A 14,912-nucleotide genomic window follows, 5' to 3' on the forward strand; every position below is an offset into this window, starting at 1 on the left:
CACCCTGACCCAGATACCTCAAAAGGGGGAGTTTGGAAGTAGCTTGGGAGCAGCTGAGCCTAGTCTGGCTGCGCCACTGCCAGAACCCATGTCAGTGTGTTGTGGCCGGGATCCCCACTGACACAGAAGCAGGTTCTCTGCCGCTGCTAGGGCCCCGGGCTGGGACGCAGTGGAGTGAGAGGGCCTGTGTCCCCCCTGCCACCCAACACGCGGATGGCAGTGTCCCCCTCTCCCAGGCCTTCAGACCTAGGGCTTGGGCTCACTGTGTATATACTGTTATTGCTCAGCCGCTGTCTGAGGCCCTGAGCACCTGACTCACCATTGCCTCACCCTGACCTATGGCCTGGGCTTACGACTATGTTTATTTTTGCCCTCACAAAGGCCGTGAAGGAAGACTCCTGTGGCTGGACCAATTCCCTGCTAGGACTCCTCGCAAACTTAGTGAGGTGGGGGGTCCCCTCCACCCCAGAGAAAGATGAGCCCCAGCTAACCTCTCTACAGAAGGGTTTTTCCATTAGTGTAGAAACAACACTTCCCTGTATGGCAGTAGGTAGGACCATATCTATACTATGGGAACTTCAGAGGCATAACTATGGCACCATAGCTATGCCACTGTATCCCCATAGTGTAGATGCAGACTACAGTGGTAGAAGGGCTTTTTCCATCTCTGTAGGAACTCCAGCTCCACAAGCGACAATAGTTAGATTGATGGAAGCATTTTTCTGCCAACCTTGCTGCATCTACAATGGGGGTTAGGTTGGCATAGCTATGTTGGTCAGGAGCATAGGTGCTGGAATTAAGGGTGCTGGGGGTGTTTATACAGTATTTAAAGTTTGGTTCAATGACTCTGAGCACCCCCACTATAAAAATTATTCTAGCACCCCTGGTCAAAAGGGTGGATTTTTCACACCCCGACCAACATAGCTATATTGACCTAAGCTTTAAGGGTAGACCAGGCCCGAGTGTCTGCTTTCTCCCTTTGACTGCACTAGCAGTTTGCTGGCTAGAACAAGTTTTTCCAGTATTTCTGCGGTAATCTGTGTCCCTCCCTATCCATAATAAAACTACTCTTTGCATGTGTATGGTGTTCAGCAGTACTGTGTATATGAGAACAGAACTCTCAATAGTCATGGAAATAGTCTATAGATTTATAGAATCAAAAATTCCAAAGCATTGGGAGTAATGTTCCAGGAAGAGCAATGAAATCACTAAGCCAATAAGGGGTGAAGCTTAAAAAAAATGCTTGGTATTGTTAAGAAATCTATGTTTAATATATTTCAGGCAGCCTGGACAATCTTACATTTCGAGTTGCATGGAACTTATGCTGTGCACCAGAATTTTATTTTAAATGCACCACCAATTGCATTTTTGAGGGCATTAGATTAGATACACCAAAGCATTGTGCAAATCCTTTTGTGCTTCACTAAATATCAGAATCTTGATCCTGCCAAAGAGGGCAAAGAACAGATATGTCTAAGTAACTTCCTGCAGAAGTTATCAACCCTCCCCTCTAACAGTATTGCTAAGTAAGAAAGTCTGAGTGTGGCACTGGCATTAGTTGACTTAAAAGCGTGAGAGGACTAAGCTATTAATCCACAAACCAAGCCTGCTTCCCTGCAACCATTCACATTTGCTAGATTCTGGGGGAAAATACAGTTTTGTTCTGGCTCTGGTGCGTGCAATGGAGGACTCTGAGAAGTAGAACATAGCTTGAGTGGTGTGTTCTTTCTCACATTCACTGTGTAGCATAAACCCAGACTACAGTTAATAGTTTTGGTTACTCTAATTCAGAACAAGGTCTCTGGAATCCCTGTAACCAAATAATATTAGACAACTTCCCATGGTGGGTCAGCCACAAACACGATTTATTCCCCATGCACCCCCTTATGGCCAGGGTGCTTCTGCGGTACCCAGCTAACAATTCCTCCCCTTTTTAGGGTGCTCTCATTACATTCACACCAAACAGTCTCACAGACCCTTCTGACCAGGCTTTTATTCTTTTTTCATTTCCCCAATATAGCAAACCAAATCTGAAAATGACAACTCAGTGATTAACCCTGCTGCTCGTGAGCTCTCGCCTCAGGAGTCTCTCATCCATAGCTTACTGTCAGGCATCCTACTTCTGACAGTCTCAACCACTCTCACAACCCCCTTCCTTCACTGCAGCTCCTAGTGAGGAGTATGGTGAAGCAGGGGAACTACCTACCAGCACAGAAGGGGTTAAGGAGAACCTTTGGGCCCAGCTAGCCATGCCCCATTATACCAGTCAGTGTCAGGCCTGGAGAGGGGTTTAGGGCTGACTGGTGAAGAGGCAGGAGCTAGCTGTGACCCTGCCTGAAGGGACTGAACCCTGGCCTGAGAGCCAGGGCAGCTATTTAGAAGCAAGTGCTGGTTCCCTAGCCAAGAAGAGACTGTGAAAAAACTCCTGGCACCAGAGATAACTGACTGAGTGCTCCCCAGAGACATTGTGGGGCTTGCCCTCGCCAGCTTGTGGCTGCCCTGCCCGAAGGAACCTGGGACCCCAGCAAGGTGCTGCCCCGGACACAAGAGGGAACCCTACACAGGAAGCAAGTCACCTGATAGATTGAACTAGAGGGGCCAGGCCCCAAGACGAATGGACTGGTAGGAAATAGCCCAGGGCAATGGATTCTGAATCCCCTTTGGGAGGGACACCAACCCCCCTGCTCAGGGGCTGACATACATAGGGTTGTGGGCTGGGACCTGATGGAAAGGGCCCTACCCCTCTTCAGTCTTAAAGGCAGAGGCCACTCAGCCAGCAGGGGGCTGAGAGCCAGGCAATCTAACCACTGGGCTACCTGGCCACCCAAGCCCTGTTTCAGAAAGTCTTGGCTAAACACAGTGAGTTAATATGGCTTCAAATGTGTTAACCTGCATCTTGACAGGGATTTTCTATCCTACTAAGCTAATATAACTTAAAAAAAAAGCCTTTTTGCCCATCAAGACAGGACTATATAAAAGTTTGATAGGTTGAGCTATGACCATACAGTATTTGGCTAGAATGTAAATGACCATGTAGCACTGTATCACTCACATAGGGAGCTCCGTGAATGGAGACACATGCCAAACTTAGCAGTAGGACTGTATAGAGTATAAAAAGTACTCGATATATGACATGTATAGATACATCAACTTTTTACGTTTCCTTTTTTCTCCATATAGGGCAGAATCAAAGCACTACAGAGCTTCTCTCTTTCCAAACGCTCCTGGACATGTACTGCATCTGTCACGATGACAGGAGTCCAGGCAACCACAAAGTAATAAGGATTTACCAGCAGGTGCAGAGGACTTCAAAAAGTTAGTTTAAAATTATTTCTGTGTTGAATGCCCCCTGCAACATAGTTTGAAGGGAAGTTAGACCAGAAATCAGGGCTTTCTCTCTGTTTATATTACTGCTTTGGCAGTTCACCTTTATGCATGAAATATTGAAAGATCATGGATTCCAGGATCTCTCTGAATAAATATATATATGTGCATTCAAGTAAATATTAATTACTTTAGACAGCAGAAATGTTACCAGGTCATAATAAATGCAGGGCCTATTCAGTGCCTTTTCTCTCAGGCAGTTATTTCAGCAATAGAGTCTGCTTCAAAATGTCTATAAATAACATATATTCCTCATTCATTAGGACAGCATTTTCTGGAGCTACTACTGCTAGAACACATTCAGCTTAGAATACATCCCCTGGGAGGGGTTTGGGATCTAGAACACGCTGTACACTCCAGAGAGTCTCAGGAGAAATACTATCAGGGGTTCCTACTGATGACATCTTAAGAATAAGGGGGGGGACTTACATCCTTCCTATCAGTCTTTAAATTCCCTGTTCCTTTAAGATAGCAACAGAAAGGGCCCAGCAACTACTCTGTCAGTAGGTCCCACCCTCCTGAGCTGCTTGCAGTACTTGATTTGACTCTCTTCGGCAACGATAACAATCAAATAAAAGCGCCATCTCCTTGTGCATCAACATCCCTCTCGGCATTCAAATCTCTCCTTTGAAACATACTTGTTATGCCAAGTTTCTCCCCTGCCTTCTGCCCCAAAGATATCTGGACTTTGAGCTGGAGTATGATGTGTATAAACTGCATTGGTTGATTGAGATTGCTAGGGCTTGTTCAGGCAATGCTATGAGAGCTGCAGCTGCAGGAGGGCCTGAGTCAGCCAGGGCTCACTCCAGAAAGGACAGATTGAAATACTGAAAGTGTGATACTTATTGCTCATGCTCCAGTGCCAGCCATATGGTGCAGAGCACAAGCAGCTTCATGCTGAGTCACAGCTCTATGGTGATAAATAAGACGAACCCCTTGGGGGATCTGACATCTTCCCACTATTGATTCCACTCTCATCCTGTTTTATAGGACACCTCTTCACTATTCCCCTCACAGGCGCCGGCTTCCTCCTTGCCCCAGGGGTGCTCAACCCTCGCTCTGCCTCAGGCCGCACCTCCACTCCACCTCTTCCTGCCTCCACTCCACCCTTTCCCCCAAGCTCTTCCCCTGCTCCGCTCCACCTCATCTCTTCCTGCCCAGTTCTGCCCCCTCCTCCAAGCATGCCCCGACACCGTGCCTCCCTTTCTTCCCAGTGCCTCCTGCACAGTGCGGAACAACTACTTAATAAATAATAATTTCCTTTTCACTGGAATTTTCCATTGCACAATGTGTCTATTTCAATGCTTGTTTACTATTGTTTTCCCTAAAACTCCTACCCCACCATCAGCGTGAAGAAATTCAATGCAAAAACTATGGTAATGCAATGTGGTGATTGAGAATTTAAACTCCTAAGGCAGGGAACTCAAACCAGCTGTAATTATATTGTAGCTTAGCTGTGTTGCACATAGTGGCCCAATCCTACATAAAGTAGAAGTCAGAGGATTTCCTGTGTTATTTATCTTCGTTATATGTTTCATATAAAATCAAAACACTCATTTTTATAACATAGTTTTTCTGACATTACACTACATTCAGGTGTGACAGATATGGCAATTTCCTGCAATATTTTTGGATTTGTCTGTAATTTATGAGGGAGTAACCACAGCTGCTCCAAGAATTAAGAACGGTCGGGGTGACTAAGCAAATTCCCTAAGATTGTAACATCTCCAGAGTGGCACCACCACCTACTCATATTTACCAGTTCAAACTATTTTTTTCAGCATCTAAGAGACCAAGAAAGGACTTTTGGATAAATAACCTGAGTTTAAACTGACTCAAAAGGGCGTTCTTTCTAATCCAGAAAGGTTAGGACCTTCCATCCCAGGGTAGCCCCAATTCTCCCTTGGAAGGGTTGGAAGGACTTTGGCCAACTGAAGCCCCACAAAACTGATGGGTTACCTCTGATAAGCTTTGAGCATGTGTACAGGAACTTTTATTTTTATATATATTTTTTCTTTGTAATACTTCGATCTTAAGAATAAATGTGTTTGCTTATAAGGGCTGTGTGATAACCTGTCACTGCTGGCAACTACAGCTGTTCATAGCCTTTGAAAGAAAGCAAAGTGCAGACACTGACCTGTTTATGCCACCTGACTTTCTGGCGATATTACCGTGGAAGCAGGAACTATTCAGCCTGGAAAACCCCCAGTCAGGAGAGAGAGAAAGGCAGGTCTCTGCCCAAGAGAGGTGATAGCTGAGGAGCCAGGAGTCTAGAGTGGGTGCCCTTGGGGAATCCCAGAGGGGAAATACAGGGCATTGTGATCTATGACAGTGTGAATTACCATAGTGCCAGCAGTGTAAAGGAAGTGCTATAGAAGGGAAAAGCACAGAGAAGTCTCATCATAGTTTTTTTTGGGAAAGGAATAGTTAAAAGAGACAGAGAAAAATGAATTATGAACAGCTGAAGAAAGGTCAGCTGCTTGAGCTATGCAAAAAAAAAAAAAAGGCAGCTCAACACTGAAGAACAGAACAGAGTGCAACTAGTACAGTGGTTCTCAGTCCACGGCCTGCTTGCTGCCCAATCAGCACACTGCTGCAGCCCATATGACATCTTCAGGGCCATATAGTAGTATATATATTGTGTGGATGTGGCCCACATAACACATAGAGAGCTGCATATGCAGCCCACAATGGTAAATAGATTGAGAACTACTGAGCTAGTAGATCTGCTGTACAGAAAAGGAATGATGGTGCATGTTCGCAGGGAACATCCAGCCTATTGGCAGAGAGTCCATCAAGCAGGGGAAATCTTGGAACTGACTCCTTGGAGAGAAGCTGATAGAGGCAGCAACCATATTCCATTGGGATCAAAGGCACCACTTGTGGGGTTTAGATGTGCTTGTAATTACTAGAACTGGGAGCACTGGCTGTTGGGAGTCTGAAAGGACAGGAAACAGGAAGGCGGGGGGAGGAGTTGAGGAGGCTGAGTGAGAGTTACAGAGTGTGCAGCAGCAGCTTGGTAAAGATGTTTCCACTGTAAAAATAAAGTCCTGTTGAAGCTTGTTAGTACCTTGCCTTCTTGATACCACATTTTGGCAACGAGGATGGATCTTCTGCCTCTGAACCCACCTGCACCCTTTCTGCAAAGCCCAGGTGAGCCTCCAATTGCTTTTACTGTCTGGATCCATATGTTTGAGACTTATCTGCTTGCAATCAGTGCTACAGAGATTTCTGAAGTAAGAAAGCGTGCTCTGCTAATCCACTGCCTTGGAGCAGAAGGGCAGCATATATTTTACAGTTTTCCCCTTGCAGATGATAAATATGAGACTGCAGTCACTGCATTAAAGAACTTTTTTGTGCCAAAAGTGAATGCTAATCGGTACAGATTTCACCAGCATGAGCAGAAACCAGGGGAGACTGTAATGCAGTATATTGCTTCCCTGAGGAGTCTGATTGTAACTTGTGACTTTGGGAATATGGCAGATGAGATGATTAGAGACCAGCTCATTGAGAAAACAACCATGCTTTGTGTAAGAGAACGCTTACTTCTAGAACCACAACTTACACTAGAAAAAGCAACAACCATTGCTACTCAGATTGAGTCGGCTACAGCTGAAGCCAAAATAATAAGCAAAGATGCAGGAGGCACAGTCCAGGCTGTGACTCCTTTGCAGAAAAGTTCACTATCGCTGCAGACAAACAATTGCAAGAGGAAAACTAATAAAAAGCCACTGAATCAGCAAATGCAAAATACAGTAAAAGCTGTGGATCCCCACAACATCTTGCAAGCTACACAGGATATCCAGCAAAAGTAGCTCAGTGTAATCATTGCAAAAAGGTAATAATTGGAGATATACCAATCTCCTAAAACTGGAAGGGACCTTGAAAGGTCATTGAGTCCAGCCCCCTGCCTTCACTAGCAGGACCAATTTTTGCCCCAGATCCTTAAGTGGCCTTCTCAAGGATTGAACTCACAACCCTGGGTTTAGCAGGCCAATGTTCAAACTACTGAGCTATCCCTCCCTGAAAGATTGGGTATTTTGTTAAAGTATGTCACAGTAGCCAGTTCAATCAACATCCCTCTCAGCATTCAAATCTCTCATTTGAAACACTTGTTATGCCAAGTTTCTGCCCTGCCTGCATGCAGTTACAATACCAGATGTTACTGTGGCGAATGTGGACAAAATCACTACTACACATATTCCAGAACAGATAAAGTGCACTGTAAACATTTCTGCCATACCCTCAGGCAAATCACACTCTATTCAGCTAATGTTGGACACTGGCTCAGCAGTATCTATACTACCTGATTCCATTTATTTGCATTATTTTAAAGATGTGCCTCTTACTGAACCCAAACTTCAGTTGGTGTGCTATTTGAAAAACCATATTCCAGTACATGGCTGCCTGCCAGCAATAGTTACTTTGGTGATTGCTGTGTAACTGCAAAGTTCTACATTGTCCACAAAGGCACTCCGATCCTTGGCAGAGATTTATTGGCTGCTTTAAATCTCAGGGTAGTTAATGGACGAATTGATCTTCCTCAGCAAAGCACTCTTGCAGTACACACACCAGCTTCAGCTGGGACCCAACACCGGGTTGAGGAGAAACTCGGCTGTGCTTATGGGTTTCGCATAAAGTTAAAATGCGGAATAATGTGATGCCTGTACAACAGAAATTACGGCGCTTACCATTTTCAGTCAGGGAAGGTGTTTCAGAGGGACTTAGAAAACTTGTTCAAAATGACATTATTGAAGAGATTAACTCCTCGGAATGGGTTTCACCTATAGTAGAGACACAGGAAGAAGGGTGGAGGCATTCGCCTTTGTGTGGACTTAAGGAAGCCAAATAAAGTTATTGGATTGACAGCCATCCTCTTCCTCACATAGAAGAAGTATTTGCAGAACTCCATGGAGCAAAGATGTTTTCTACTCTTGATTTGCAGAGTGCATACCACCAGGTTATGTTGCATGAAGACAACAGAGACCTCACAGCATGTATTACACATTAGGGACTATTTCATTTTAAATGTGTTCCATACGGTCTCGCATCAGCCCCAAGTGCCTTCCAAAAAATGATGTCATTGATTCTGAAGAATCAACATGGAGTTCAGTGCTATTTGGATGATATTATTGTGTTTGGAAATACTACTGAGGAGCATGACAATAACCTGCAGTCTGTACTAAACTGCATCAGCAAAGCAGGCCTCAAGCTCAATAGGTCCAAATGCAAATTTAGACAAATTGAACTCTCCTTTCTGGGGCATACAATTTCACAGGCTGGACTAAATCCAGATCATATCCTGGCAATTTCAAATGCTCCTTCTCCAACAGATTTGCAAACCTTACATTCCTTCTTGGGTCTTACCTCCTGGTATGCAAAATTCATTCCCAATTATGCTTCTGTCATTGAACCGTTACGAGAATTACTATGGAGCAGTTCAACCTTAGTGTGGACAATGGATGCACAAGCTAGTTTTGAAACAGTGAAAGACCTGATTGTACATAGTCCAGTACTTGCACTATTCAGTCCCGCATTGTCCACAATTGTAACTACTGATGCTTCTGATTATGGACTTGGGGCTGTCCCCATACAACTACATGAGGACAACATAGAGAGGACTGTTGCATTTGCTTCAAGGACACTGAATGCTGGGAGAAAATATTCTACAGTCAAAAAAGAAGCACTTGCTTGTGTGTGGGCTACTGAAAAATGGAGAACTTACCTGGTGGAGCCGCACGTTCAAGTTGCGCACAGACCACAGCCCTTTGATGACATTGCTCACCACGAAAGGACTGGGAAGAGCAGGATATCGTATTGCTAGGTGGTCTGCAAGACTACTCTCTTTCAAGTATGACCTGGAATATAAGCCTGGAAATAAAAATGTGGTAGCTGATTGCCTTTCTCGCCTGCCTTTGCCTTCACCAGATGGTCCACCAGAGGATGAGGATGTAATAGTTGCGCTTATTACAAACACTCTTACTGCAGATACAAGAGAACAATTTCAAGCTGCTTGTTCAGCATGTCCAATTCAACAAAACTACAGGAATTTCTGACAAAGAGATGGCCCAGTAACCCTAAAAACCTTGACCCAGTTTTGCTGCCTTATTTTAGAGTTTGGGATGAACGTTCGTTGCTCGATGGCTATGTGCTATGAGGTACACACCGGCTACTTGTTCCAGAAGAATTACAGTCAAAACTCATACACCTGGCACACGATACTCATCAAGGGGTGTCAGAACCAAACAATGACTATGGGATTTGTAGTGGTGGCCAGGGATGGACTCTCAAACTGAAGCACTCATAAAATCCTGTGTCACTTGCCAAATGCATGATAAGACAGCAGTGACATGTACCCCTCCATTACAGCCTATTCCTCTTCCTGAATCTGCATGGGAAAAAGTGGCGATTGACATTGTAGGACCCTTTGATAGTGCTCCAATTGACTGTTGTTATGCCATCACTTTAATAGACTATTTCAGTAAATGGCCTGAGGTAGCGTTTACATCGCAAATCTCTTCTGCTACGGTAATTAAGTTCCTCTCTTCAGTTTTTAGCAGGGAAGGTAACCCCAAAGAACTGGTTTCCGATAATGGTAATCAATTTACTTCCCTGAAGTTTGAAACCTTTCTAGCAGAGAGGAACATTTTACACAGAAGGTCATCCCTATTTTACCCTCAAGCCAATGAGGAAATCAAATGGTTTAAAAGAAGTTTGAAAGAGAGTTTGCAAACAGTTAAACTGGAAGGGCAATTGGGGATACTCTTCACTCCTGATTTCTTGCAAGCATACTGGGCTACATAACATGCCACAATGCAAAGATCACCCACAGAGGTTTTTTTTTAATATTAAATTAATAGAGAGATCCTATCTCCTAGAACGGACCTTGAGAGGTTATTGAGTCCATGCCCCCTGTCTTTACTAGCAGGACCAAGTACTGATTTTGCCCCAGATCCCTTGGTGGCCCCCTCAAGGATTGAACTTCAGTCCTGGGTTTAGCAGGCCAATGCTCAAACCACTGAGCTATCCCTCCCCCCTGTGAGAAACAGATGAATACTAAACTGAACATTGCTGGATTGTTAAAGGCACGACCTGATGCCCCAAACGAGGATGATGTGAGAAAAACCGTTGAACAGAACCAAGCAAAGTATAAGGCTTTCACAGATAAGCGGCGGGGTGCTAAGGAACCAAAGTTTGAGTGTGGTTAGTTCGTTAGAATACGAAAACCTAGAATCTTACACAAAGGGGACCATAATTTCACAGCTCCTCTTAAAATCATAGAGAAGAAGGGACCTTACACCTATTGACTTTCTGATGGGTGGGTATGGAATGCTTCTTATCTTGCACCTGCCTATGCACCAAGAGGAGATTATGCCAACACCCAGTCTGCATTGGATGACTTCACCGTAGAACCAACACAACAAGACATTGCACTGGAACCGGGGCTTGAGAGATGGCCTGTCAGACCCAGATGACCACCTGTCTGGACTAGAGACTATGTTATGTAGTATCTACAGTGTTTTCAGTGTAATATTTCTGCCAATAGTATAATGTCTTGTTTCCTATTTGTTCCTGTGGTTAGAACAACAATGTTTATTTTAATTGGGAGAGTTTCTTAAGAGAGGAGGGAATGTGGTGTTTAGATGTGCTTGTAATTATTAGAACTGGGAGCTGTTGGGAGTCTGAAAGGACAGGAAACAGGGAGGACGGGGGAGGAGTTGAGGAGGCTGAGTGAGAGTTACCGAGTGTGCAGCAGCAGCTTGGTAAAGAGGTTTCCACTGTAAAAATAAAGTCCTGTTGAAGCTTGTTAGTACCTTGCCTGCTTGTTACAACACCACTGCAACAGGAATTGTGGACAGATTGAAAGGTAGAGCTAGAGAGGCTCTGACTGGAGAGAGACAGAGTGTGAGTAGAAACCCACCTGCTTGCACACAGGGAGCAACAGAGAGTGAATCGGGAGAGGCAGCATCAGTACAAGAGAGAAGACAAGTGCCAGCATGAGGAGAGAGAGAGAGAAGGACAAGGAGCAACATCATCAGCTCCAGATGGAGAAACTGCACCCTCAGAACCATGGGTGAAGCAAAACCCCACATACCCATCTCGGTGGGTAGCATAGATTCTAAAATGCTTCCTCACTTTAGGGAGGGTGATGACATGGATGTGTTTTTAAATGCCTTAAAACAGTGGTTTTCAACCTTTTTTTCAATTGCGGTCCCCTAAAAAACGTTTTAATGGATGTGCGGCCTCTTTGGAAATCTTAGACCGAGTCTGTGGACCCCCAGGGGTCCGCAGACCACAGGTTGAAAACCACTGCCTTAGAAACTGGGTGTGAATTGAACAAGCTGATGGACATAGTATGGTATGTGCCTCCACTATTGTCAGGGACAAAGGCTTTGGACATTTCCCCTCTAATGGACAGAGAGAACTATAAAGATTATGAGTGATGTAAACAAGCTTTGTTGGAAAAGTTTAAGCTGACCTATAAAATGTATATGAGAGGGTTTGGGGAGTTCAGAAAAAAGGGGAAATGCCTGATGGTGAGGTTTTTTAAATTCAAATTAAGGGTTATGTAGGAATATGGGGAACCGGGGGTGGGGTGGGCCGGGGTTACTATGGTCAATGAGGACTACACATTAATGGGTTCAGAACAATTCTATACACTCTTCCACCCCAACCTGAAATCTCAGTTAACAGACAAAAATCCCAGATATGTAACTCTAGCTGAGAAGTGGGCTGACCATTTTGTGGAGGCTGAGCCTGAGTTTGATAGAAAACCTAACAGGAATGAAATGGGATCAGAGGACAAGGATCGGGCCCAAGCAGAAACCCACATCCAGTGGGGAGGGAAACCACTTCCAACAAGCCCTGAGATGGGTGGGAAATAGTAGTGTTCCATATGTGGCCAGCGGGATCACTTTGCCCGGGATTTCCCACTCTGCCCACTGAGACTCAGTGCAGTGCTGGAAGGGCCAGCTACACCCCAACCTCATCATTAATTGTGTGACTAAATGTCTGGCGACAGGGAGTCACACATCCAGTCTGCCGATGACACATAATGTTCATGCTGAGCCATTCACACCCCAAACCACCACCCACATGTCATGCTGCACCCTCCTGGGTGCAGATCCATTGGATCGCCAGCAGGAGTGAAAGGTGGTAGTCAGTGGGGATACATTCATTAGATGGAGAGAGACTGGGACTGCTAAAACTAAGTTAAGCCCCATGTCATGAAACCCCATCAAATGTCCCCAGGGTGTGAAATCTCAGTTAAAGTTCCTGGTGGAAAAGCCTTTGTTCTACCTACAACAACAAAAAATGGAGATATACCTATCTCCTAGAACTGGAAGGGACCTTGCAAGGTCATCTAGTCCAGCCCCCTGCCCTCACTACCAGGACCAAGTACTGATTTTTGCCCCAGATCCCTAAGTGGCCCCCTTAAGGATTAAGCCCACAACCCTGGGTTTAGCAAGCTAATGCTCAAACCACTGAGCTATCCCTCCCCTCCAAAGAGTTCTATGCAGGCCCAGATTGGTCAGGGGTGCTTGTTGTAGGTATAATGTCAGATGCTCCATATTCTTTGCTTTTGGGGAATGATATAATGACTTTGAAAGCAGAATGGATAAATCAGACCTCAGTTAGCTTCAGAACTGTGAGAGACTGTTGTAGCCAAAATGCAAATAGTATAGGTGACAGGGAGTGTGGATCCCCCCCGCCATTATACAAGAGGAATTAAGTTATTTTCCCAAAATGCAGATGCTGACCCGCTTAGGCAGTCTGGCTTCCTGGGGATATTAGGCAGGGAACTATGCAGCCTGGAAAAACCCTGGTCAGGAGGGAGAGAGAGACAGGTCTCCACCCAAGGGAGGTGATGGCTGAGGAGCCAGAAGCCTAAAGTGGGTGCCCTTGAAGGACCACCTGTATATTGCCTTGAACTGTGATATAGAGGTTTGGGGCCTGCAAAAGTGACTGTAAGCCACCTTTGCAGGCCTCCCTCAAGTTACCCAGTGCTCCAATCAGTTGATTCTAAGGTTCTTTCCCTTATGTAGTCATTTACATCTATGCAAAATACATGTAAAACTCTGCCATCACTGCATGTGAGTGAAGAATTTTGATTTGTGTAAGGGGACTCTTGTCCCATTACTAAAACTCAGCGGGGGTGTTTTAGTTGGCTAGCTCCCAGTACCAAAAGGAAGGGGAAGAGTCAGTGGAAATCAGGACCCTGAGACTGACAGTCCCCAAGAAGAATGGGGAGAGGCCTATGCTCCAGGTCAGCCTGATTGACAGGGTGGGCAGGCTAATTAGGGAGTCAGGAGGGTCCCATCCTCTGTGTGAACTGGAATTGCCTGGGTCAGACAGAGTGGGCCTGAGCTAAGGAGAGAGCAGGGCGGATATGTCAAACCCACGGAAAATGCAGAAATTGGGCTTGTTTTCGTCTTAAAATGGCTTGTGAGTTGCTTGTTGGCTAGTTTTTGGTTTGTAGCTTGTTGCTTCTTTTTTTTTTTTATTGGCTCCTGACAAGCAAGGGTAAGGGAAAGGTAAGCAGGAGCAAGGCGGGGAGAGAGTCAGGGATTTACAGTGGGCCCACCACAGTCCCAGACTACACACCGGGGGGAACTAGTCACATAGAGTGTTGGGGTTCTTAGGGATTGGCTTGTTTTGGCCTTGTTTTGAAATGGGATTAGATTGATTTTTGGTTTATTGTGAAAGTCGGGATGCTTATTTACCACATGAAAGTTGGCAACTGTGGAGCAGGGGCCCAAGCTGTGCTGGGAACAGAGTCACAGAAGCAACCCAGAGAGCAGACCTGCGCTGGGAGAAGAGCTGTAGCAACCAGAGACAGAGGGGCCAGAGAAGCAGCCCAAGGAGCTGGAGGCAGAACAGCAGCAGCAGTGCTGAGGCAGAGTGGAGCTGGAGCTGAGGCAGAGTGGAGCTGGAGCTGGGGCTGGAGCAGTCCAGAGCCAGGTGCAGTGAGCAGCTGGGGAGACCAAGGGGGAGGGGGGCCCAGCGCAGGGAGATGTCCCCAGCGCAGGGAGATGCCCCCGGCCAAGAGGCCCTGCAGGCCAGACTTGGAGGGGGATCATAACCCCGATGGGGCAGGGGCAACACTGAGAAGAAGGGTCCCGCCACCTAAAGTCTGAGGGTGTGTGGCCACCACCAGAGCAAGTGTTCAACCCACAGCATCCCTGCAGCACTGCCAGGGCCTGAGAAGGAGGCCTGGGACTTGTGAGGAACAGACTGAACTTCCCTTACATTCCAGAGACTGCTAGTTGTGATGTCCCCGTGCCACAGACAGGGGCGGCTCTAGACATTTTGCCGCCCCAAGCACGGAGGGTCCGCTGGTCCCGCGGCTTCGGCAGACCTCCCGCAGGTGTGCCTGCGGGAGGTCTGCTGAAGCCGCAGGACCCGCCACAGGCACACCTGTGGGAGGTCCACCAAAGCCGCGGGACCAGTGGATCCTCCGCAGGCAAGCCGCCGAAGGCACCCTGCCTGCCACCCTAGCGGCAACCGGCAGAGCGCCCCCCGCGGCT

At 46.2% G+C, this 14,912-nt stretch overlaps 1 long non-coding RNA gene across 1 annotated transcript in view; it reads left to right on the top strand.

Annotated features, from left to right (window-relative positions):
* LOC120401584 overlaps positions 1 to 3,383 on the top strand; it is a 58,163-nt gene extending 54,780 nt beyond the window's left edge. Inside the window, exon 5 of the long non-coding RNA XR_005596569.1 lies at positions 3,181 to 3,383. This is a non-coding gene — a long non-coding RNA (uncharacterized LOC120401584). The remainder of the gene's footprint in view (positions 1 to 3,180) is intronic.
* Positions 3,384 to 14,912: the final 11,529 nt, after the last annotated feature.

This window comes from Mauremys reevesii, linkage group 3, assembly GCF_016161935.1.
Source record: "Mauremys reevesii isolate NIE-2019 linkage group 3, ASM1616193v1, whole genome shotgun sequence".
Classification (NCBI taxonomy): domain Eukaryota; kingdom Metazoa; phylum Chordata; order Testudines; family Geoemydidae; genus Mauremys; species Mauremys reevesii.